The 23,951-nt window shown below is 41.2% G+C and overlaps 1 protein-coding gene across 2 annotated transcripts in view; it reads right to left on the bottom strand.

Moving 5' to 3' along the window:
- Window positions 1-23,951, bottom strand: part of TMCC3 (transmembrane and coiled-coil domain family 3) — a 104,188-nt gene that overhangs the window by 63,088 nt on the left and 17,149 nt on the right. The window lies entirely within an intron of this gene.

Raw genomic sequence — 23,951 nt, 5'->3', positions numbered from 1 at the left:
CAAAGGCGTCTGGTAGGGAGGTGGGAGCTGACCGGCCGGGTCAGAGGCTAGTTAGCTCTGTCACTGTAAGAGGCCCAGAAGACTGCACCATCCCTCCCGATAGATGTAACATCATGCCCTGATGCTTCCCTTCGGTATCCTGAAGCAGGGCAAAAGACAGATGCTCATCATGGAGAGAGCTGGAGGCAAGACCTCCAGGTGTGCTTTTCCCCAGCCCTGTGCCCACCGTGGCCCAGGACGGACCATCTCTCTGAGGGCTGCTGCAACACAGGACAACGAGGAGTTGGCAAATGGCAGCATAGCAAACACAGAAGTCTGTAACTTGCTGAAAGATGTTTTGATATCCCCTATGAACCCTGCAGCTTATGCGTAGGATCTGCCCATGTCGTAAAACTGAGAAGATGCAATGTGTTTTTAGAACATTACTGCTGGTCTGTAAACCATTTATCTATATTGCCTAGCACAATTATCATGGGTGGCCCCCAGGTTCCTCAGTAGTTAAGTAACCTGTGTAATCAAGTCAAGATTTTAAATTCTCTCACGATCTTTTTAAAACATCACATTAAAAAAACCCACAAACACATAGCACAGATTTGAAGCATGCACATGCACACACAAAAGTCAATCTCAGCTTCTATGTAACCCAGTAATTCCTTGCCCAACATTTATATAAGGACAGCAAAGGCAGTATTTCTAAGCCTCTCCCTTTTTTATGATCATTATACAGCAAGGCAATTAAGGTCAGCTGAGGTCATCATTCTTTAACTGAGTTCCCAGCCCTGACAACAGAAACCTGTGTCTGATCTTTGGTTCACAGAAAGGTTTTTAACCTTGTTTCCACCCACCACTACTGTTATAAAATCCCTCTAATGTGTGTTGGCTGCTCATTTTTCTTAACCTTTGGAGGCTGTAACGTTGTTCCTTCGCAAGGCTGAACTCTAAGACTGCTGAGAAAGCAAGCATATGGTACAAGGTAGTCCAAATAATTTAGTATCAATAATTAAATACAGGACCTACGCACACCAGTTGCAAGCTTAGTCTTAGCTATATTTTTTTCCTGATATATGACTGCTGAATTCCACTACCATAAAAGTTTTCTTAAAGGCCTGGACTATTTGAAGCTGCAGAACAAAAAGAATTGAAAAAAGAGGGATAAAATATGTCAAGGAGAACAACATGCTAACCTTCTAGGACAACAAGTCTAGTCAGGTATAGTGAATCATAGAGAGAGAAATCACAGCCGTGCTTGAAACCGCCATCATGGACTTTCCTTTACAAACATCTGGGTAACAATATCAATAGAGGTGGAATTTTGGATTTCAGCTACCGGGATGACTAATGCCAATAAATCAGCGCAGCAAAGTAGGTCACAGAGTTACCACCTCACCTGCTGCTCCCAGAGTCACAACAGGCTTGCTCTCTTTCACTTTGATTTCACGTTAGTTTGGCACTTGCAACTATTTCATTATTTCAAATAACTCTCCGACATTTTACATGGAGTTCATTTCTTCAGCTTGTTCATTTCAGTCAGTGGATTCAGGTGCACAACAAACGGTCCCTGGTTTTACACTGATAAGCAGAAGAGCCTTAATTAAAATGCCAGTTAAAACAGTAGCACAATTACAGGGACAATTTTCTCTGAGCAATGGGCATTCATAGCTGAAGGTAATGATTAAATTTCTGCAAAAAGTGTTCTTTATTTTGAACTATTATCAACCAGCAAAGTACTTGAAATGCATAAATTAGACTCCCCCAGAAAATAATATTCTGGGCAAAGAGTTATTGTAGTGGCACCTAGAATTTTGAGTGGATGTGTCGCTTCCTCATTTTGTGGAATTTAATAAAAATGCCACCACAGATAACGGGCCATAAATAGAACTTAGATTTTCCAATTCAGTTAGCATTGCCTCATCTAATGCAAACTATTTGTGTCAAAGTAAGATATTACTTAATTTTTGGTAGGCATTTAAATAACCTACCAAGTAATAACAATGCAGAAGAAATACTGATATAGACTGTAAATTAAGAACTGTTTATTACTTTGTACCTGTGCAGTTGTTTACACTACTTCTGTAATCCTAGTTGGTCTTTAACCACTGCAGTGATAAATCCAGTGCATCGCAGTGCAATGACCAATTGAATTAGTAACTTCTGACGCTTCAGCCGTGTTCCTACTCAAGAAATGCATTGCAAAATGCATCGCGCAACCCACACGAATGCTGCTCTGATTCCGGCAGACCTGGTGCCAGTCACACCTCCCAGAGTATTTTGTAGCAATCCCAGATTACGGCAGCCCACGTACAAGATGCCTGAGGTCTGTCCGGAGCATAGCTGAAACCCAGAGTGCACCAGCCCATCGACTGCTAACCCTGACAGGGTCCCTTGTGCTGCTGCTCACGCTCCTGGCACGCCTCCCTTGGCTGCCCTCAAAGCTGGCACCATTATGCTCCCCAGATACTGCTGTTACCCATCCGCGCCACGAGTTCACCTTGAAAGAGCAACCACAAGCTGTAACTTGCGCCCCTGTCCATGCACAGTGTTGTTTTTTTTTATTTCGGGTACACACAACTTTTTATCTTTCCAGTTCACCGACAGAATTCTGTAATTTGTGACTATAGTATTGTAGCTTCTTGTATTGTGAGTTAAAATAATGCTAATGATAAAAACGTCACATTTCTCTCAACACTGGCACTAAAAATCTGTGTCAGCACTCGCTGATTGAAAACACATAAATTAATAGATAAATGTTGAAACAAAATTTCTAAAGCCATCTATGAATTTGCCTAAGCTAGACAGTGCTGGTAGCGTGGAGAATCTGGCACTTAGATTTGCAGTCAGACATTAGGGACAATGTTGTCCTGGCCTTCAGCATCAGTAAATCAGTTCATTGAATTGGAATTGCAGAAGGCTAACTTGAAAATTAACTCGATGGTAATCTACTAATTAAAAAAACAACAACGGCATGTGGTTACAGCTTCGGTACTATTGCCACCTACAGGTATTCCTCTTTTCCTTCATTACAAAACATAATGTAGTAAACATACTGTCCTGGCACTAGTCTGATAGTCGTTACCATGTAATTCACTGAAGATGTAACATCATCAGCTCTTTGGCTACAAGCTACAACTGAACATCTGCTGTAAGATTCAGTAAACTGCTACTCACTTGAATGAGGAAAAACGTTAAAAAATTCAGTGGCAGAAAGGCTAAAAATACAAATTCCGTTTAGTTAGAAAAAAAAAGACTTGCGCTATATGATCAGACACTATCTTAGTACTTAGATAGTTTCTGCAGACAGTAAAAACCTATAGAGGACATGTTCGATAGTATACCCCAGGCAGTGAAGCGTGCCTGCGTTCAGGTTTGTCTCAAGCAGCAAAAATCCTACAGCCGAAGCCAGCTCGGGTCTCTGCTGAATGAGGAATTAGCTGCTTTGGTCACCCCAAGCTGCAGCTGAGAACACAAAGCGCACAGCAAGGATGTGGTTGTCTGTCTTTGCTGCCTTGTCTAAGAGAGGGAGCAACAGCTTTCGTCTTTTTAAGGTAACATATGCTTGTGCAGTGCAGAGTGCCTTCTGAGCAACCTCTGTCTAAGCTTGTAACGTTTTTGTCTTCATTTGGAAATATATATTCTTTTTAAAAAGATAATTTAATCATAATTTATAGTGGCGACTGTAATACTTGTTGCTCAGACTGATCCTCGCCTATGAATAAGTCAACAGCAAAGGTTTCCAAATGAAGTACTTAAGCTTATTTGAATTCCTGTTTTAAATTACCTGCACTGTAATTTCCAGACATGCTCAAGCATCTGCAAATATCACTGGAAAAGAAAAGAAGCTGTAAGTGCTAGCCATTTTGAGAAAAGCTGAAGAAATCAAAGTATTAGCAAAATAGTATAGTCAGAATAATAAAATAAAGCGCTGTTGGCACATTTTGGTCTTACTATTAAGCACAGCACTGAAAAGTATTGACAGCACTGAGACAGCAGGGCATGTGAGGATAGGTATGGGACCTGGTACACGAGATCTTGGAAAACCAAGGAAAGTAAGTCTTTTTTGAGAAAGCCATTTAAAAAAAAAATAATGTTTTTTTTACTCAGAACAAGGATCTGATTTTAATAGTGTTTCCTAGTTTTACACACATGGATGGGTGCAAGTACTGACAGAGATATGAGTGTTGCTGTCTGGCAAGGTGAGCACTTAGCACAGCCACAGATTCATCTTCACTACTGCTGTCCCACACCGTATTAATATTCTATATATTCACAACATTACCAGCAGAGCGAAATCACTGTGACTAACACTTCAGCTATAGCTGAGGCTTGTAATTATTTCAGAGTCAGAAAGCCATAATATATCCAACTCTGAAAACAAAATTATTTAGCATATGCACGTACACAGAATACAAATGATGTTGATATATCTTGGTCTTTCATATTAATGGATCATTTCAATCCAAATACAGATATTTCTTTTGTCATGCCTTTTGTCATGTTTATGTGCATAAAAAATCGTAAGCTGATAAATGAAACGCAACCACGACTTAGATACCACATACCAGATAAACCCAATTGGATGTGAAGCTTCGCACAGTAAGGTACAAAACAGGTGTGTATTACTACACTGGACATCTCCAAAACCGTATCCATTCAGGAGAAGCAGGTTCACGCTATATAAAGAGAAATTACAGAAATTTCTTGCTAGAAGTACCTGTTTTTCAATGTTCTACTTTTAAGGTAAATGGCCAAGTTTGAACTTTACCAGTCTCGGGCCCCTTTACTAGATTTCAAAGAGGTAGTGAAAAAAACTATTTCCGTTTCTTCATTTCTCACATTTTCATTCGACAACATCTTGTGCACAACTGAGTCTCCAGCTGTGTCTCCTCTTCATATGGGGTCTTTCCACAGCAAAACAAAAACCAGGTTGTTTTTCAACAGCAGAATTAGGGGGAAAAGAAAACAACAGGAAAAGATTATATGTGCAAGCACCCTCCTTGAAACAATTATCTCTCTTTGTAATTAACTACATTTCAACCTGATGAGATCTAATTAATCACAAATTTCAACTGAGTGGTCAGGAAATGTCTCGGAGCACAGAACACACAGCATTTGAAGCCGCATGAAAAGCACTCATCTGAGATCAGAAGATGCTCACAAACCATGACAAATCTCACAGTTGGGCTGGCAGCCCAGCTAAAGCGGGGGCAGCGTTACAGCCAAAACAGACATTTGCCATTTTATCCCTAGAAAATAACACTCGTTTGAGAAATGACAGCGCATCTTTCTGAACTGGTATGAAGCTACTGACCAAGAAATCTGCTGCGTGTTAGAAGAGAGGCAGCTTGCACCCGCTGCCCAAGATGAGGGGGATCGGCCGACAGGAGCAAGGGATGGGGAGAGCAGGGCTGGGAGCTGATGGCTACGCTGACAATGCCACCGGTTTGGTAGCTCTGAGAAGACAGCACGGAGAGTCAGGAAAGGCCCGGTGTTTCAAAAACAAGTGAAAAAGACCTTTAGATGTGCCCTCTGGAAGGCCAAGGAAGAAGCTGGGACTTGTATCCAAGTGACCGGGAGCTCTAAGGTTCTCTCACGCAGGATCTGACAAAGATTAGCTTTGGCTTTGATATTAATACACATACAAGAAACAACCGATGTAGCTTGACATGATTAATAATGCAAGCAAATAAAACTACACTGTTCAAGCAATAATGTCTCCAATGGTGTTTAGAGGCTTAAGGTAGTACAGTGACTCTTTTTGCTCTCGTACTTAAGAGATTCTGGTGTTTTATTGTAAGGGAAAGAACAAGATTTTTTACAAAGAACTAATATATTCTTAAACACACTAGGAAAACTCTGCTTTCACTAAACTAAGCAAGAGTTTTGCCTCTGACTCAAGTTACGCTTCCACCCATCCTCCCTGGTACTGTAATAGGGATGTTTCTTATCTTTTATGCAGATAAAATCTTACCAACATGGCCTGTGTTAACATGAAAGGAAAGTAGAAGTGCTGTTAAAATTTACACTAAAATATAACACAGTTTCACTTCCATGTTTGTCAAAAAATGTAAAGCATTTAATCTTTAAAAGAAACCCCTTTTAATTACAAATGTGAACCAGAAACAGTGTGTTCACTCGGAGTATCACTTTTTTTTGATCGAGAACATTTTTTACAGATAGTGTCTGAGTTGTATGGATTTTTAAATGGAATTACAGCATTTTAGGTACAACACTGCACAGCCTAAGCGATTCAGGAACTTCAGTCCTACCATCAAAATAACTTAAGAATTTAAGGGCTGGATTCTTAAAAATACTCAAGTACAAAACTCTCTCGGAGTTGATCTGTTTAATTCATTGGGAATTAAAGCTCTGACTCATTAGTAGATATAGATGAGCTTAGGAAAGCTTAGAAGAATTTTCTGTCCCAACAATCTGCCCATTTTAGATGTCTCCCTCCTTCCTTACAGGACCCACTCAGCTTCTGGTGAAGTAGATGCTGTATCACTCTGGCATATTAACGTGAACTGGCATCAATTTTGGTCTTTCCCAGTGCATCCAGCTATGATTTAAGCAGATCTGCAACTGCTTTATGATTAGTCAAGCAATCCCAGCAGCAGGGGCAGAAGTCTTTGAAGAAGAGCAGAGTGAAAAGCTTGGGGCCAGAATCACTGCAGCAGACTTAGCATAAGCTGTCCCTATTTCTGAGCCAAAATCTTTGAGCACTCAAATAGGAACCTAAGTTCAATTGCAATTAACAGACTCTCCCTAGTGTCTATGTCTTTTTTTAAAGATGAGAATTAAGAAGAGTTGAAAAAAAGTTATCTGTGTTTTGTTGGCATACGCAGACACGACCTGTACTTTTAATTCACCATTCTCTGTTTATACAGCAGGTCATTATTCTCATTAATTGCTAAGCTGCTGGCAGGTTTCTTGACATTTTGGATTAAAGATCAATCTGGATTTAATAAAGTCATCAAAAGGAAAGAGGTTATAATTCTTTTGCTTAAAAGTCTGCTAAATCAACGGCATTGTGCAGACTGACATGATGATAGGCAGTAGCTTATTGATAGAGCAGTCCATTTTTTAATCAGGGTGACATAATACAGCTATTGTCTGGCATGACATGTAATTACAGCATATGTGCATGGCCAAATTTTACTGCAAATCCAACACAGTGTCCTCTCCCGATTCCTCCTAGTTAGAAGTTCAAGGTGGGCCAGGCAGGCAGGAAGGGGTGAGAGAATTTACACAGGTATGTTTTCGCCTGTGGACACAGAAGTTCTTTTGTTGGATTTACATGTACGTCTAGCAGGACTAACTACAATGCAAGGATATTTAGGTTCAGGGGGTTCTAGCTTTCCATTCATCATCATTCGAAACTACTAAGAAATTTGACTAGCATCAGATCTGAACACACAGGTTTTCAACTTTTTGTTTTCCAATAATTGTGAATTTTTATTTCCTTTCTCTCTCCCTCTCGCTCTCTTGACACACACGCACCATTCCCGCTTCCACATTAATACAAACTTCACACCTCTAAATAAGTTACACATTTAGCCTCAGGAGCATCTGATTGATTCCTTTTTATTTTCCTGGCCCATCCCCAACTCAGACGGTGCAGCAAGCATGCTCCTTTCTGCAGCATGGAGCACAAGAGCTCACTTGGATGGGGTTAGTACCATGTCCTCTACCTTTGCTTTGCTGGCCTTGGCAGAGCAGGGACCCATTTCCAGCAGCGCTCACTAGGAACAGCCTTTGACATGAGAGCAGAGCAAGGGGCTCAGACACATGCCTCCAGCTCTGAAGTGAGACACACTAACTGGTGCATTTTAGACTGACTAAGTGCAATTAGCATTTTCAAGCAACAATTTTTTTTTTTTTACAGGTAATTTAACTTGGAGAAATTAAAACAATCCTTGTTTACTGTAAAACATACATACATCCTGTGGCAGAAACATCAGACAGCAGACGCTCAGGCTGAACTGAAAAAAACTGGCAGAAGGATGAAAGAAATTATGACAACCTGCTCTGTGCTGGGCTTTGGGCAGGGAAAGCTGGGGCAAGGGCTGAGCAGCTTTTGCAATTGACTGGAGTATGCAGTTAACTCAGTATAAAGTCCAATAAGACTAAACAGAAAGGTTGATTTCAAAGAGCTCTAAGTCAAGCCTCTGCTCTCTTGCTTAGAAGGCAAGCTCAGCCACAACACCTGAAAGGGTATAAATAAGAATACACCATCCACCTGGAGTAAGAAGTGAGCTTGTAGGGACAGGATTTCAGCACAGCGTAACAAACACCGAAACAACTAAGTACATGCACGGAGGACAAAATGGGAAACTGCTGAAAACTGCTTCCAAGATAATGTGTTCCCACTGTGACCCCTCAAAAAGTGAACTTTTGCTGAACCAAGGAACTGGATTCCACCAGGCTGCAGAAGTATCATCAATCACATGTTGCTATAAATAACAAAGTATTTCTAGAAAATGAAATTTAAACATAAACACAGTAGATCTACAGTTTCTAAAGCCTAATGACACTCACGCTGGACTATACTGAACATTTAAAATTTGGGAACTGAAAAGGATTTTGTGGAAATGTCTTCTCAAGTTGTACATCTGAAGGTAGCAGCAAGATGCACTAGGAAGTAGTAAGGCACGAAATTGCCTCATAAAGGAAATCACTTTCGTGAAACACGGTAATGAACATCACAGTGAAATTACAGATAATGATGGGTACTTTTGTGCTACTTTCCACAGCCTGCTCTGACATTTGTTCTGAGTAAATAACAAACTTGTCTCCAGCCAGTGAAACCAAGAAGAAAGAAAATACTGTGTTATCCTAGTTTGTTGTGTCTTGGTATATGTAGAGGTGAAGCAGGTGCTGTTTTGGGGTATACTTGAACTGACAAAGCAGGTACCTTCTTTGGAGGAAGGCTCCCTGCAGCTTTGTGATACCTGCAACAGGTGAGCTACCACCTGAGCAGTCAATCTATCACATCCCTTTTCTACCAGTCTAAAAAGCTTCCTGCTGAGTGTGGCACGTACTGATTTTTTTCAGCCTGCATCCCTACTTAATTGAGTAGGGCTCTCACCCCTCAACTGCTTGAAATGGGAGAATTGCTCCATTAAACAAATGGGGATTTAATGAGTTAACTGTGGGGGGGGGTTCTCAGGATGAAACCTAGGAACATCTGAGCTACTGAGACAGATGAGGTTGAACTCAATTCACTGTCAAGAGCTAATAAGTGGATCAGATGAGAGCAAATGGCAAGTTACACAGAGTTATGGCTGGAGAAATTATTCTCTGCATACAGGTTAGAATAAAAGCTTGATTTGGTTTCATTTGGGACAGTGGAGTTTTAATGGCTGGAAGTACGGTTAAATAATGCTAATTAGCCATTAACAAGCACTCTACACCTGCAAAGAGCTCTTCAATAGATACAGTGAGATATTCTACACAATATCCTTGTGTCATATGCATTAGGCTCATTTTTTAGCAATGTAAATTGAGATCTTTAGATGAGATAACCCAAATTACAGACAATTATCTTATTTGCAGATGGCTTACCAATAGGCATGTGATGAGTCAATGATAAAATTCAGCTGCAAGTCTTCGAGTCTGTGACTTGGGCTCTCGTCTGGTAAAAAATCCCTCCCAGAGATTAGGAAAGGCAGAAATAAATAGACCGATACATTTTAGCTGATTTTGCAGAAGGCTGGAGACTTACCACAAGTCTCCAAAGCAGTCTTTTGCAAACAGCGCATTCATAAGGCTCCTCACTCATATGTCCAAACTCCCACATAAACAAAGGGTTTTCCTTTACCTGAACTGCCACAGAAAAGGCAAATATAGGTGTAAATCAGGGGGGGGGCTGAAAGATTATCTCAACCTGTCCTATCTGATCCACTCTTCAGAAGCAGCCAAATGGCTGCCGCAGGGGATCCCCTAGCACCTAAATTTGCCTTCAGCCTCTTCTAGGTCATAGAATCATAGAATCACAGAATCACTTAGGTTGGAAAAGACCTTTAGGATCATCAAGTCCAACTGTTAACCTAGCACTGCCAAGTCCACCACTAAACCATGTCCCTAAGCACCACATCTACCCATCTTTTAAATACCTGCAGGGATGGGAACTCAACCACTTCCCTGGGCAGCCTGTTCCGGTGCCCGACTGCCCTTTCAGTGAAGAAATTTTTCCTAATATCCAATCTAAGCCTCCCCTGGTGCAACTTGAGGCCATTTCCTCTTGTCTTGTTGCTTGTTACTTGGGAGAAGGGGGTCTCAAACCCACAGGCCCACTCACCGTCTCCAGCTACTTTTCTGCCAGATGCCTGGGGGTTGCCGGTACAAGAGGAAGACTTGCCACCTGAGCTGCCCAGTGTCACCTGTGAAAGAAGGCTCTGAGGTGTATCTAAAGCACCTGTCTGGCTCAGATTACCATGGCACACTTAGACATAAGTTATTCTAGTTATAAGTGGAATCTGCATTACCAAAATATCTGTTCTTACCAGCTTACCAATTGCCTGGATTCTTTAAATTAAGCGTGGAGACAGAGAGGAACAGTGTCCTGCACCTGCATATAATATCCCAGTTTTTCCCAAGGTCTTCATTTGATGAAGACCATAGATGAGCATCTGCCATTCTAGCAAAACAACTAGCCTCAAGGAGGGTTGGCTTGCACTCCACATGAGTAAATCAAATACACAAGGAGAAATGGCTAATTATTATCCCATTTTTCAAGAAAAAAACCAATTACACAGATGTCCTTGGCTATACCTAATTTGGAGTAAAACTTACGAGAACATAAATTTTGCTAACTAAAGCTCAGAAAAGTCAAAGACCTGACTTAAAACAAGTGCATCTGGGAATGCAGAATGCTAGCTCATTCAAGACAGTTTGACATACCTAAAAATAAACCAGTAAAGAACATTTCTGGGATCCTCAATACTTCAACAAAATTTAGGTCCTATTCTTCTTACCAGCCTTGGTAGCCAGTGATTAAATTGGACTGAGGCATGAGAACAGAGATAACTTTGCCAGCCACTTTCAAAACAATCCATGTGAGTCATCATCAAAAATAAACAGTTACCTGTAGCAGGTTTGGTACGGGCTTCCTGGTTTTATCTAAAGATACCTCATTTTTTGAGAAAAAGCTGGCATCCTTCAGCCTAAGAGATCTCCCATTGTTTTGCCCAAGTCTCTCATTTCCCCTCTGAATTTCTTTAGTCTTCTGAAATCAGATTATCTTCTCCAAGGATTATACTGGGTTCAGTACGAAGTACAGACAATTCACCACTTAAAAATTCCTCTGGGCATATATATATATATATATAGGTATATATGATACCTACTGCAAGTCACAGCACGGGTCCAGATCCTCTCAGTTCCTTGGTAATATTAAAACTCTCATTGCTCTACCCCTCTAGTACCTTAAAAAAAAAAAAAAAAAAAAGGCAATTTCTTGCACATCTGAGCAGACATATCTGCCAGAACAGAAGCAGGAGAAGACAATGACCCACCTCTTCCTCTCAAGACCTCTTTGCATGCCAAGTGTGGTTTGCACCTCCTCTCCTTGACATCCTTCCCTCTAGCCAACCCACTTCCACAAGCACCACGCAGTAGCTGGTTGTTAGCATGCAGAGTGCCAATGGAGAGTCGTAGGAACAGCATATATATCGTGCATAAGCGAGAGAGCTGATATGAAGTGAAAGTGTCATTGAGGGTGGGGAAATCAAACTTTCTGTGTAGTCAACACGTCTTGCTCTAAATGCCAATTTCTCAACCTCCCCCAATTCCAGAACACAGCTTGTGGATTCCACATGCCTGGATGGACCCAAGAGCACGCGTACAAAAATGCCTAAACCACCAGATACTTGGTTGTTGCGGTTTTGTTTTTTAATACATGTCACCAAGTCTTAGCTTGGCTGATTGAAAAGAGTATATTTGAGTTCTGCATGCAAAGTTGACGCTTCACTTGTACACATCCAAAAAAAGGAAGCGAGACTGTAATACAAATACTGAAAGGAAATGGTTTTATCACACACATGCTCTTTTGGCCACTGCCTTCACATTTCCCACAGGGTAGGAGCACACCGCACAGCATTAGACTACAGAGAAGAGATTCAGCAGTGAATCAGGCTAAGTAACTCATAAGGTAATACTGTCTGGATCCTCAAGGACTGGATCTAGACTGTAGTTTATCACCAAAGGCTGTAGCAGAGTTCTTACACATAATTACATTGCTGAGTTTCTAACATATGCTATTCCTCATCCTTAGTCTAATGACCTTTCAGCAGAACACAAGCAGCTCCCAAAATGCGTGTCATTCAGATGATGCACAGATCTTCCTTGGGATAAAATAATCAGGTTTTTAAAATCAGAGAAGTACATTCACAACTTATTTAAATCATGTTAGAAAATATCAATTTCAAATGCGATGCAAACATGGAAATTCAGAAAGATAACAACTTTCTACTTTATTTCTGTGAAATGCAAGAGTAATTTCTCTCTTGACATTTTGTCCAATCATTCGCCTACTTGGCCACTGCGTAAGAATTATACAAGGTTAACAACATCCCTTTGTTTTTAATTCCTTATTGGAGGCAGCTACAAAATGAGGGTCAGAATGTGCAACTGCAAACCACTACTGTTAATTTTAGTATTTATTCTTGTGCCCCAGTAGCTCAGACTGCAGCCAGTTTGACAAGCGGGTGAAAAGCAGCTCTGAATGCCATCAGCAGCTTTGTCTTGTAAACACTGTTTTCCTAACATTGCACAGTTCTCTATGAAGGGCAAGTAAATCCCTAGGCTCACTACCAGAGAGGAAATTCAGATATTACTTTTTCTCTTTTCTTGAAGGGCAGATAAACACTGCACCACTGTCACAGACAAAGGTTAGGTCAGACCATGACCTTTCCTACCCCAAGAGTAAGAGTTCTCATGGCACATAACTCAGAAGTATGTAAAGACCAGCTGTCTCCACAGTACAGCTGTACATGGGCCAAGTAATCAATTTTTGACAGGGATTCAGTACAGTTGAGAAGGAGGTAGTTTCCTCAACTCCCCATCCATACACAGCTAGCCAAAATAGAGGATATGGGCAAGCAGCAGCTGGCATCCCACACAACCCTTTCAAGGGGACCACGCTCTTGGTGTGTGGCTCCTTGTTGTCATTTACTTCTCAGTCACTCCTGGCTTGTGTCCTCTTGGGTTCTTGGGTCTGGAGGCCTTGAGCCCTTGACAAACTTTGATCCCTTGAGATCACTGGGAGAGGCGTGCACGCCCTCCTGCACACTCGCATGCAGAACCGAGCACGGGCTCTATTGTCCCACCACAGCCCTGCCAACTCTCATGATTTTATCCAAATTTCCCGACATTTAGAGTTTCTCAAAGCTCCCAGTTCTGGAATAATAAAACTAAGTGAGATTCTCAGCTTTCATATTTTTTAATAGTGTAAATTTGTGATTACAAAGAAAAGCTAAAAATCTGTCAAGAGTGTCACCTGACAACTCATAAAACAGATGGCAAAGAGAAAAAAGTCACTGTTTTTAATCTCATTACTTTGGAAGGTCTGACTCATGGCTGCTAAGTACAAAAGTTGGCAGAGAGGACATAATACATCTAAATGCTGCCTCAAAGAAGTTGTACATCCTGCCCCCAAACTTTGATGTAGCTAAAAATCAATGAATATTGTGCAGTACCTTGGCGGAAACAACTCACTCAAATCACAAAGTTCAACTAAGCCAGGAACTGGACTCTATCTGCAGCAGCCCAAAGATACCATTGCCCCAGCACTCGCTGAAAATGAAAAACAGATGATACTTTTCAAAAGCAAACCTACTTGATTGCTTTCATATTTTCTGACTCTGATTCTGTGAAAAATAAATCACTGAAGCTGATGAAAACCGAGCAATTGGCAAGGCCAAACCATAAGAGGCAATTAGTCCCAGACATTATTGCAACTGCTTGTATGGTTCCCCAGCACTCCCTTGCATCCAGCAATTGGGTAGTAACAACTTGCATAAAAACGTATTTAGAAAATTCATTAGTAACAGTCCAAGTTAATTGTGGCATTAGTACAGCTCAAGGTTAAGCTTCTAATTAAAAGATGCCAAATCTAACTAGGCCCTTGAAATATCTTTAAATAATATGCATGTGTTTGGGGTATGTATTAAAGGCACATTGTTTTTGTTTTGTTGCTCTTCAGCCGTTATACAAACTGCCTCATTTAAGGCCATTTAAATAGTAATGGCTTGTTTTAGTAACACCAAAATAGACACTAGAAAACACCTTTATCAAAGATGGAAACAGTTTCTTGTATATTTAGGGAAAAAAGTTATTTAAGGCATTGTAAGCCACAGTTCTATTAGAAAATAATTCTAAAGGGATTCATTCACAAGATGCACCTGTCTGGGAAATAGCATCCATCTCTTCGACTCGGTTGGGGGAGCAGGGGAAAAGGAAAATACAGTTCATTTAACCTTTCAGTGAGTACTCCTGAACTTCTAATGAGCGTCCACTTCACAAATCTCGTGTTTTAACTGATGGTACTCAACCTTTCTAATCAAACTGAAACTCTGACAGATGCACACACTTCTCATGTTTCCAGAGTAGTGCCTCCATGACAGTGATGAGAAATTGATAAAATTTCTCAGTTTCTTATTAATCGATTAATTGATTAAAAAACAATAGGAAACATGCATATTTTATCAAGGCATAGCTGTTTTCAACTTGCTGTAAATAGGACACTAGACTAGCATGAAAGACTGGGTCAGTAATTAATAAACAGTTTATTTGCAGAAAAAGAGTGCCATTTCAGTTGATCCGGCAAAAGTTGCAAGTCAGCCAGAAGCCACTGAAAAGTTTTGGTTGAAATGAATAAAGTCAGGTATTTGTAAAACAATTAGTCTAATGTATATATGTCTGGAAGCGTTCAATCTTCCAGCTAAATTCAGAAGAGACTTACATACCTTCTGCAAAACCACTGAGGGGACAGTGGTATCACGTCCCTTTATGGGCAAGTAGTTAGTCTCCCAAAAGGATTAAAAGAAAATCCAGAAAATCCCAAATTCACAGAAACCTAAAAAAAAATATGGGAAGGAGCTGAAGAGACACAGAGCTGCTCTGGGGACCAGCTAGCTAGAGTCCTTGACAGATGTTTGTTGACAGAGATGTATGTATTCATCCCTCTTCCCCTCCCAAACCGGGACAAGGCCAAAGGCTGTTGAACCTTGAATGGTGAAGCTCTGGAGAGAACAGCTTTGGTCAGAAATGTGCCTGTGAGTGACAGCTCAGCACGAGAAGCCTGGAGAAATGGCTTGCATCAGAAGAAACCTCGAGCATGGCTGAACAAGTGCAGCAGGAGGTGACTGCAGCAGCTTTCAGAGCCAGCCTTGGGGAGTTACCAGCTGTCCTGAGTGTTGGGGACGTGAGCGAGGACACTGCCTTGGGTTACTGACTGACTCCTCTGGCATTCAAGGAAGTGGCATTTTGATGCAATTCTGCTCATTTACAAGAATGTACAAAAATACCTGAATTCCATTGCATTTGGGGTTTTTTTTCTCCTAGCTGGACTAGTTGAAGTGCACAGCCTCTACAGCGCGGCCAGGCTCACCTTTTGTAGGGGTACCGCCTGCATCAGCACCTTTCAACGCGTTGCTGTCACCTGGTGGCGTCTGTGTAAACAGAGACCTGACAGGTGGAGGAAATGAAGTTCAACAGCCTTTATGTTGAGCTGTCGAATGGTCTGGATGAGATCAAGCACCTTAAAATCCTATCAGGTTCACTCAGGTGATGTGAAATGTCAATGCTGTACTGTGAACATCTGACTCACAGGTAGCCAGTAATGCAGCAAGGAGTGGTGAACACGAGCTGGCAAGAAAATGTTCACTCGAGGTTGGTGGATTTCCCACAAAATAATAGGCAGCAAAGGTATTTCCACTCAGTCTGAGACACATCCCACGGTCATCTGACAGAATTATATTCCAAGAATATAAAACTCAGAGAAGCTTCCATCCTGCCCAATTTGATACTTGGTTTCCTTGCTATGCAAGGTTAATTCCCAAAACTGTTTATTCCTAGCTTTCCTGCAGGGTTTCTTTCTGTCCTGAAGACATTTCCCCTCCCTTCATAGACATTTCTCAGACATCCTACATCTGTTGTGGTTCCCAGGGGATCAGCTGCCACCTGAAGCCTGCCCAGATGGTCAGGACCTAACCTGCAGGGTTAGGAAATGGCTTCAGACAGGCGAACAAGCAGGACTGGTGGACCCAAACAATCCTGTACGAGAACAACTCAGGAACAATAGCGCAGCTTACAAATAGAAAATTTGAAAGTAATGTTACAGAGTACATCTTCACAACTGGAGAGGGGAAGGGGAGCAGACAGAAGAGGTTAAGAAGGGCATTTTTGTGGAGACAAGTTATGAAGTACACTCTATGCTGCATATTATTATACTTTCCTCTGATGCACTTAGTTGTGATCATAACAAGAGTTGGTGAACTACCAGTGTGATCCAAATTGTTACTTCCTATGTGCCTTTAAGTAGTCTGCTTCCTTCATTAAGTATAAGTAATGAAACAGAAAAAAACCAAACCAAAACAAAAAACCAAACCAAACCCCAGAAATATCTGCAGACAGCAATGCTGCTATTCATTGAGATGCTATGCATGCCTCAGACTGTAATTCAATTCTTTTAAAACAGACCAACCAGCCTAACAAATCAGCATCACGTCACCTCTTACAAGAGTGTTGACCTGGCAAAGTACAAAGACAAAACTTTTCTGCTTACTGGAAAGCGCATGTAACCACAAGACAGAGCCACAGCACTGCCAGTGAATTTTATTCTTTGATTCTGTCACGGTAAAGACTCTGGAAAAATGAAATTAGGGAAGAATTAAGCATTTAAAAATATTTGTTCAGCATAAGTGAGGATATATTCATGTGAAGAAGTTTCATATAGTTAAGAATGAATAAATGATCAAACTCCAACATATTGCAAAAGCTAGGTTCAGTGGCATGGTTCTGCTTCTGCCAAGTTAAGCTAAGACAAAGAATGTTAACTCTCCATTTCTGTACACAAAGTCCTGTTACTTCCTATCATGCCACTGTGTCCAGTCAAAACAAACCTACCAAAAGTAACAAGTGTTAATGAGGCATCTTTCTAATCTAACAATCAGCATGTTATTGAAGCCAGAAGATGTAAGGCTGAAGATGTCAGGCTACCCAAGGATGATGGGTAGCCTCACTGATAAACACCGTATCTGGCCCCCACCACAGACCTCCGGCTGCCGTGAGCAAACGGTCCAGCACATCCAGCCACTTGACTCTCTTGAAAAATGAATCCAATGAGCTCAGGCACTTTTACTTTTCATCTGTGGCAACAGGGCCTGAGATTGGATTTCTCTCTCACCATGCAGATCCCAGTTCACTTAGGGTTAACACCAGTATTTTAAATACCTAATGAAAAGTCAAAAGACTCCAGTAAGAAAGCAAAACATAGTATAGTATGGTTGAAGCAAGATGCTCTGTTTAACAGTGTTGTACATTGCTTAGTCCTTAGCGGAGCAACTAAGAAGCAACTCAGAATATCATTCATGGCAAACATCTGTAATGTTGAAGTAAAAGCAAATGGTAGCAAATGAATACAAATAAAACAAGTACCGTAAATGAGCACATGCTGATTCTTTGCCGTATCTGGGAGTCTACCTGAGGCCCTCAGCAGCCCATGGGTGCAACCACTACCTCAGAGTAAAGGGGGCAGGCATACTCAGGATATTTTTGCCAAGCCTTTTTTATCTGCACGGAGAACAAGCCAGCTCACTCTCCTTTATTTTGCAGCCTTGACGTGATACTGAAAGACTTGCTCAGCTGCATACTAGCCATAAGCAATAGGAAGAAGATATGTGTGAGACACCTTTTAATGAAGAAATTAAAAAGAAATGAAAACCCATTTAGAGAGGATTCATATGCACATATATCATACAACACTGTAAGGGAAGGGAAACAATTTCCCAGTTCCCTCCTCAGGATCTCTTCACAGATTAGTAGAGAGGCTGCTTGCAAGAGTCCCATCCATTTCTCATGCTCCATGGGAACGTCAATAACCCCTCAGGAGGGACCACATGAAAGGCAGATGCACACACTGAAAACAACATATGGATAATTGGTCTCTGTGCATCATTAGGAAAAGAGAGTATGAGTCAATGCAACTAGCAATACAACCGTATCACAACCTGGCAGCTAGACAGATGGGCTTCTACTGAGGAAATCAGAAGCAGCTGGAGTTGTCTCCCTGTACCATATTAATCCCCAAGCTGTATTTTGTCACAGAACAAAGGTAGACTGATTGGCCATTGGAAGCCCACAGGAAGGTGATGTATATGGGGAGAAGGAGAGTCTCCCGGTGTGTCCTAGAAAATGGAAGGCTGCTGACTCCCATTGGGGTGCTCCAGGCTCCAGAACTGAATACAAGTTCATTAACACTCCTGAGATTTAAGCAATAATTAGCCAGCTAGTATAGGTTAAAAAATGACAGATTCTGTAGAGAAAAAAAAAAAAAAAAGCTCATTTATTGCTGACACCTCTGAATGCTATCAAATGATAAAGAATAATTCATATTAATTGCCATGCCATAACTGATTAACTGCACGCTCTCACTTTTTTCCAAAATTAATCCTTTCAAGTGTTTCTGTGAAAATTTCTCCCATTTTGTTTTCTGACCCCATTTCTGTTTCTTTGTGATGACTTGCTCAGTACGCATGGGAAGTAAACATCCATGTTGGAGGTAGCCTCCTGATTTCTGTTTTCCTACTTCTATGCTCTGGTGCCTTCCTTTCTAATGTAAGTATTTTCTAGGATTCTAAAATCACAGATGGAAACTGCCTGTCTCTAATTAGCTTTAGTTACCTCTCATTCAGCCTGAGCCTGTAAGTAGACCAGCCTTGCTCTCTGGGATATTAAAGTCTTAAAAGTTTCTCCTATAGAATCAAGGACCGTATCTTCAATAGCTGCATGGTTTTTTTCTTTACCAGACTCAGTGGGTTTTTACACTTAGGACCTCTTGGTCTTGGTTTCCAGGTGTAGCAGAAAGCAAGTTCTCTTTAACGACAGTGTTGAGAAAGAAAAAGAGACTAGAGTTTTATTTGTGAATAAAACCTAAGGGCGTTCAAAGAAGACCTCCGAAATATGAAGTTGCTACTTACCTACAAACGCTGCACAATCTGTGATTAATACTAACTGGGACTCAAGGACACTACAGCCACCAGAGGACTAACATTTTACAATTCAAAGAGAAGATGCAAGTTGAAAGAACTCAGACATTAGCTGTAGGGTTCAGACACAGCATATGTCCTAGTTTCTACCCAAGCTTTCATGAAATCAGGTTTCCTGTTATTAGTCCTCCATAAGGCATAAACCTGGCTCTTTCTCAATAAGACGTTAACAATATTTACCTTCTTGACAAACAGTTCACAGTTTCAGTTATGGTAAATGTTACCTACATGACCCGTGTGCATGCCGAGTATCTGATTTCACTGCAGACTAAGTGTAAATCCACTCACCTACCTGTCCCGTGGGCAAGGCAGGTACTTAGTATTTCAAGCCACCAGAAGGGAATAGTGACCAGAGTCTCCCTCAGCCTAGGACAGGACCAGAGTCTCCATCTAAAGATACATTTGTGTAAATATTGGCTAACTGGTATCTACGTAAGTCTTCACTAATTGTTCTAAAAAACAGCATTATTTTATACTCAGCGGCCTGCTGATTCATGATGAGACAAATAAGCTATGCAACAAAAACCTGAACAATGTCATATCTAAAAATAGGCAGCAGTTCAGACCAGTGCAGTAATAGTACTGTAATATTGGTACTAATTACAGGCCAACAATTGCAGACCTTAGAACTAAGAGAAGATTTCTGAAACAAGCCAGAACAAGATGTACTCATAAAGACAAAACACTGTGGGATGCTATCATGAAGATGGCCGCATCAGATCAGCCTCATACTGAGATGCAAGGAGAACCTCTTAAATCATTACTAAAGCTGCAGCATCTCATTATTTTTAATAGCTCTTGATATGAACACCGGTGCCGAAGTACCTACAACTCTCCCTACTCAGTAATCTCCAGGGTTCAACACTGGGCTCCACAAAGCTAGACCTTCATTTACAGGGTTAGGCAGGCTAAAACAAATGCACAATTAGTAACTCGCAGCACACCTTCTTCCCCAGCTTCACCTGCCACATCTGGGATCAGCTGCCCGGAGCTGCTCACTGACCACCGCCTGAGCTTCAGCAAGCGCAGGTCAGCATGACCCCCACGATTTCAACAAAGCTGCATCACCATCCACTGATTCATGGTATAGAAACAAGACACAGCACGCACAGAGGAAAGGTTTGCAAGTGCCCATTAGTACCCTTTTCATAGGAGGTGAGGGGAAGAGAGCTGGGAGTATCATGGGCAAGCAGAAAGCCTGCAAGGGAGGAGTGGGAACGAAAAGGGAGGCTCCAGTAGACAAAGGGAAATCAAGGATGGGAGAGAATGTCAGAGTGTGTTTGCCAGGAGACTAGGGAAAGAGGGTGCTCCTGAAACACAAGAGAACTCTCAGCTCTCTCAGAGGAGGAGGAAGAGGAAAATCAAAGGCTGGGTAAGAAGAGAGCAAGAAGTCATGTCCTGAAACAAGGAAGCTTCTACAGTGCCCAGCTGCTCTCCTGCCTTGGTAACTGAGAGACAGTGCAGGGCACACCAGCTAGTCACAACCACCGTCTCTTCTGAAGCTGGTGCAACTTCACCGTGCTGGGTGAGCATGCACGCACTGGCTTCCCAGCAACCCCCCCGGGAAGAAGCACATCTTGGCGCACACTTGTCTTCTGGCTGCCCACGCTTCTCGCTTCCATCCTCACTCTCAGGAGCAGCAAGATAAAGCCTGTGTTGGAAAGCCACATACTTACACCTAGGTGAGCAGGACCTGCCATGCTTCCCAGGACTGCAAACATGTCCTGGACTTCTACTTGCCCTTGCAGGGAACTTGATCAGAGCATACCACAACAGCAGTACTTTTGATGGACACTGAAGGATACGGAAAAAAGGACAATGATTAAACAAAATGATTGTATCATTTAACTGAATGAAGAAAATGGCATTTGCCGTTGTTATTCATCTAACATTCCAACTGTGTTTTTCCTATTTTATAATGTCACTTCTCAGTCCCTGTGCCCTGCATTTCTACAAAGGCATTACTGTGAGATCATCAGACTCCCAGAGTTATCAAACTTTTCTAAAGTTATCTTAAATGCATTAGAAAATTACAGGGTACAATTTTACAGAAGGGAAAATGAGACACAGAAATACCAGTGCCATAATATTGACCAATTTTGGTTTCATTTTTGCACAGAACTTTGCACTTTTAGAGCACTTAATACATTCAAAGTGCATCTCTAATTGATATGGTTTCCAGTTGCATCGCTCAGTTCTTCCACACAAATTTTCTAAGGAGACAAAAAGTTCTCTGATGAGCAGAAGTGAAGTCTGGCTTCCTGAACTCTTGTCTCTTAGAGCTGGGAAGCTTTGGTGTTCGTGAGCTCTGACTGAAGCTCTTCCAAGACTTTTCCCAGAACTGAGACTTCCACCCACCTGCCTTTTGGGGCCAAACCTAGTGGTCTAGGGCTAACTGCCTGCACACAAAAAAGGAAACATCCTCGCCCTCCCTCTTCCAGGCAAGGCACACCAGCATGCCATACTGCTTGCCACACGCCGCTCAGGAGTGAGGGATCTCGTGCCTAGCTGCCCTCAGAGGAATATAAACTAAATATAAATCAGCACTACCTGGGGACTTTCTTAACCCATACACCAGCAAGGGGTAAGGGATGGAATGGATATCTGTGTTTCTGGATTTGTGTTTTGGAGCAGAGGGGAGTCTGAAGGCAAATCTGGGAGCCGAGTCCCTTCCCCAAGCCCGGAGTCAGGAGGCAAATCAGCCGCAGTCACGTGCCACATCCTTCATTCCTTGCAAGAACCAAAACCCTTTCTTGCTCACAAGAGACCAGGTCCTTGCAGCCTGCCAGCCTACTCTCAAAGACCAGCAAACAAACAAGACCAAGCTATTTTCCTAATTATGCCCTCAAGGTGGACGCACCCTTTTTGTCCCCTCAAATTCTAGACAAAGAATTCAGCATTATCATCTCTGCTCAGACACTTAAAGGGTTGCAACGTTACTACCACAGGAATGCAAGCCTTCCAACGCGCTATTACGCCTCTCGTAATTTTATAATGAATCCCACACTGGTGCTAAAGGACCCAGTGTCTGGATCAGTATGACCAGATGAACTTATCACCTGCCAGTAGGAAAACAACAATGCCAATGTTCAAAGCCTTTAGCTCTCCTAGAGAAAATATGAAATGGAATCTCTATACATTTGAAGGCTAAGGAATCGTAGATGAATGAAGAAAGCAGGTTTTTTGGTCAGTCTCCATTTTTAATTCTGCTGTTTGCCTCAAAATATCACTTCTTCAGAATCTAACTATATTGGCACTCTCCAAAATAAAAAAAGACATAGATTATAATTAGACCTAGTCATAAATATTTAAAAAGTAGATAAATAATGAATAAATGCTAATTTTACCTCCCTTCCTGTACCCACTAAAATTTGAAACAGGCCTAGTGGTCCTTTCTGTATTATGTTTAACAGGCTTTTTTCCACAACATGAGTTTAAAACAGTACATTTGAATTCTGCTCGTGGAAAATTTTTGGCCCATCACTGAGCATAAGGCATATACTGAAAACAAAACCAGTAATTGCCAGTGAAAGTCATGCTTCAATTAAAGATATTTTTGCTTACAAAGTAGAATATTTACACCTTGTAAATGGGACCAGAGCCATTTTCCTTTTGAGCAATGTCCTGCAAACGTTCTTGTACCTGCATGACTTTATTTGCATGAATTTAGTGTGGTAATTCTCACAACTAGAAGTTACTTACACGGTGAGACAGATGTGAAATCTGTTTCTTGGATAGTGCAGAACACAGCATCTGCATTTAATAAACATGATTAAAAAGAAACTGCTACATCGTTATTTTTGGCATTGAAAGTTTTCTGGAAGCGTTTGCTCCAAGTGGAAAGAAGATCCCTTCTGCTTCATTACTGAAGACTGACCTGGGCATCAGGAGATTGGAATCCTATTTCTAGATGAGAAATGAACTTTCTTTGTAACCTTAGATTAGTCCTTCCAGAAGATTTGGCTTTCTGCTTGTTCAGTGTGTTCCCTCCCTAAATACAAGGCAGAACTCCTTGCTTCTGAAGCACTCGGTGTATTAAGCTACAATAAGGACCATACATAAAACAAAACCTCAAGAAAACATAACATATGCACTGTCCTTTTGATCAGCCTTTATTTCATTCCTAAAAGAGATGACAAGAAGTAAGTGGGATATCATTTAATGGAAACATACTTGTGCATTTTTTAAGGATTTTTCACAAATTTCCATTTCTAAAAATAAACTGTTCGGAAAATGCTTCATTTGTAGAAATCTTAATCTGAAAGGAAAAAAATGGGAATGCTCAACCTGTCCTGTTTTGACACATACAAAAATCAGAAATGACTCTACATTTCAAATACACTGTAAGATTAGGAAAACAAAAGAGGGCACAACAAAATTACCTTTTCATTGATCTGATCTCAACTCTCCTTTTTCTTCCAAGACAATTGATTTACCAACATTTGGAAACTAGTATTTCAGTTCATTTTGGAATCAAAATGTATTTGAAAAATATACTGAAATGTCAAAGCCTCTTGCAGAGCAGCAGGACCATTTGATGCTGAGGACTATATGGTACCGAGCTCTGCCCTCCAAGATCAGTAACAAAATTCAGAAAAATTTCACTGCAGAGTTTTGCAAACTAAGAGCTTTGTTTGGCTTTACTTCATTACACTGTTCATTACACATTCACATCACAGATTACTAAAT

The sequence above is a fragment of the Platalea leucorodia genome, assembly GCF_965183815.1.
Source record: "Platalea leucorodia genome assembly, chromosome: 4".
Taxonomy (NCBI): domain Eukaryota; kingdom Metazoa; phylum Chordata; class Aves; order Pelecaniformes; family Threskiornithidae; genus Platalea; species Platalea leucorodia.
This window is presented reverse-complemented; position numbering and strand designations above follow the sequence as displayed.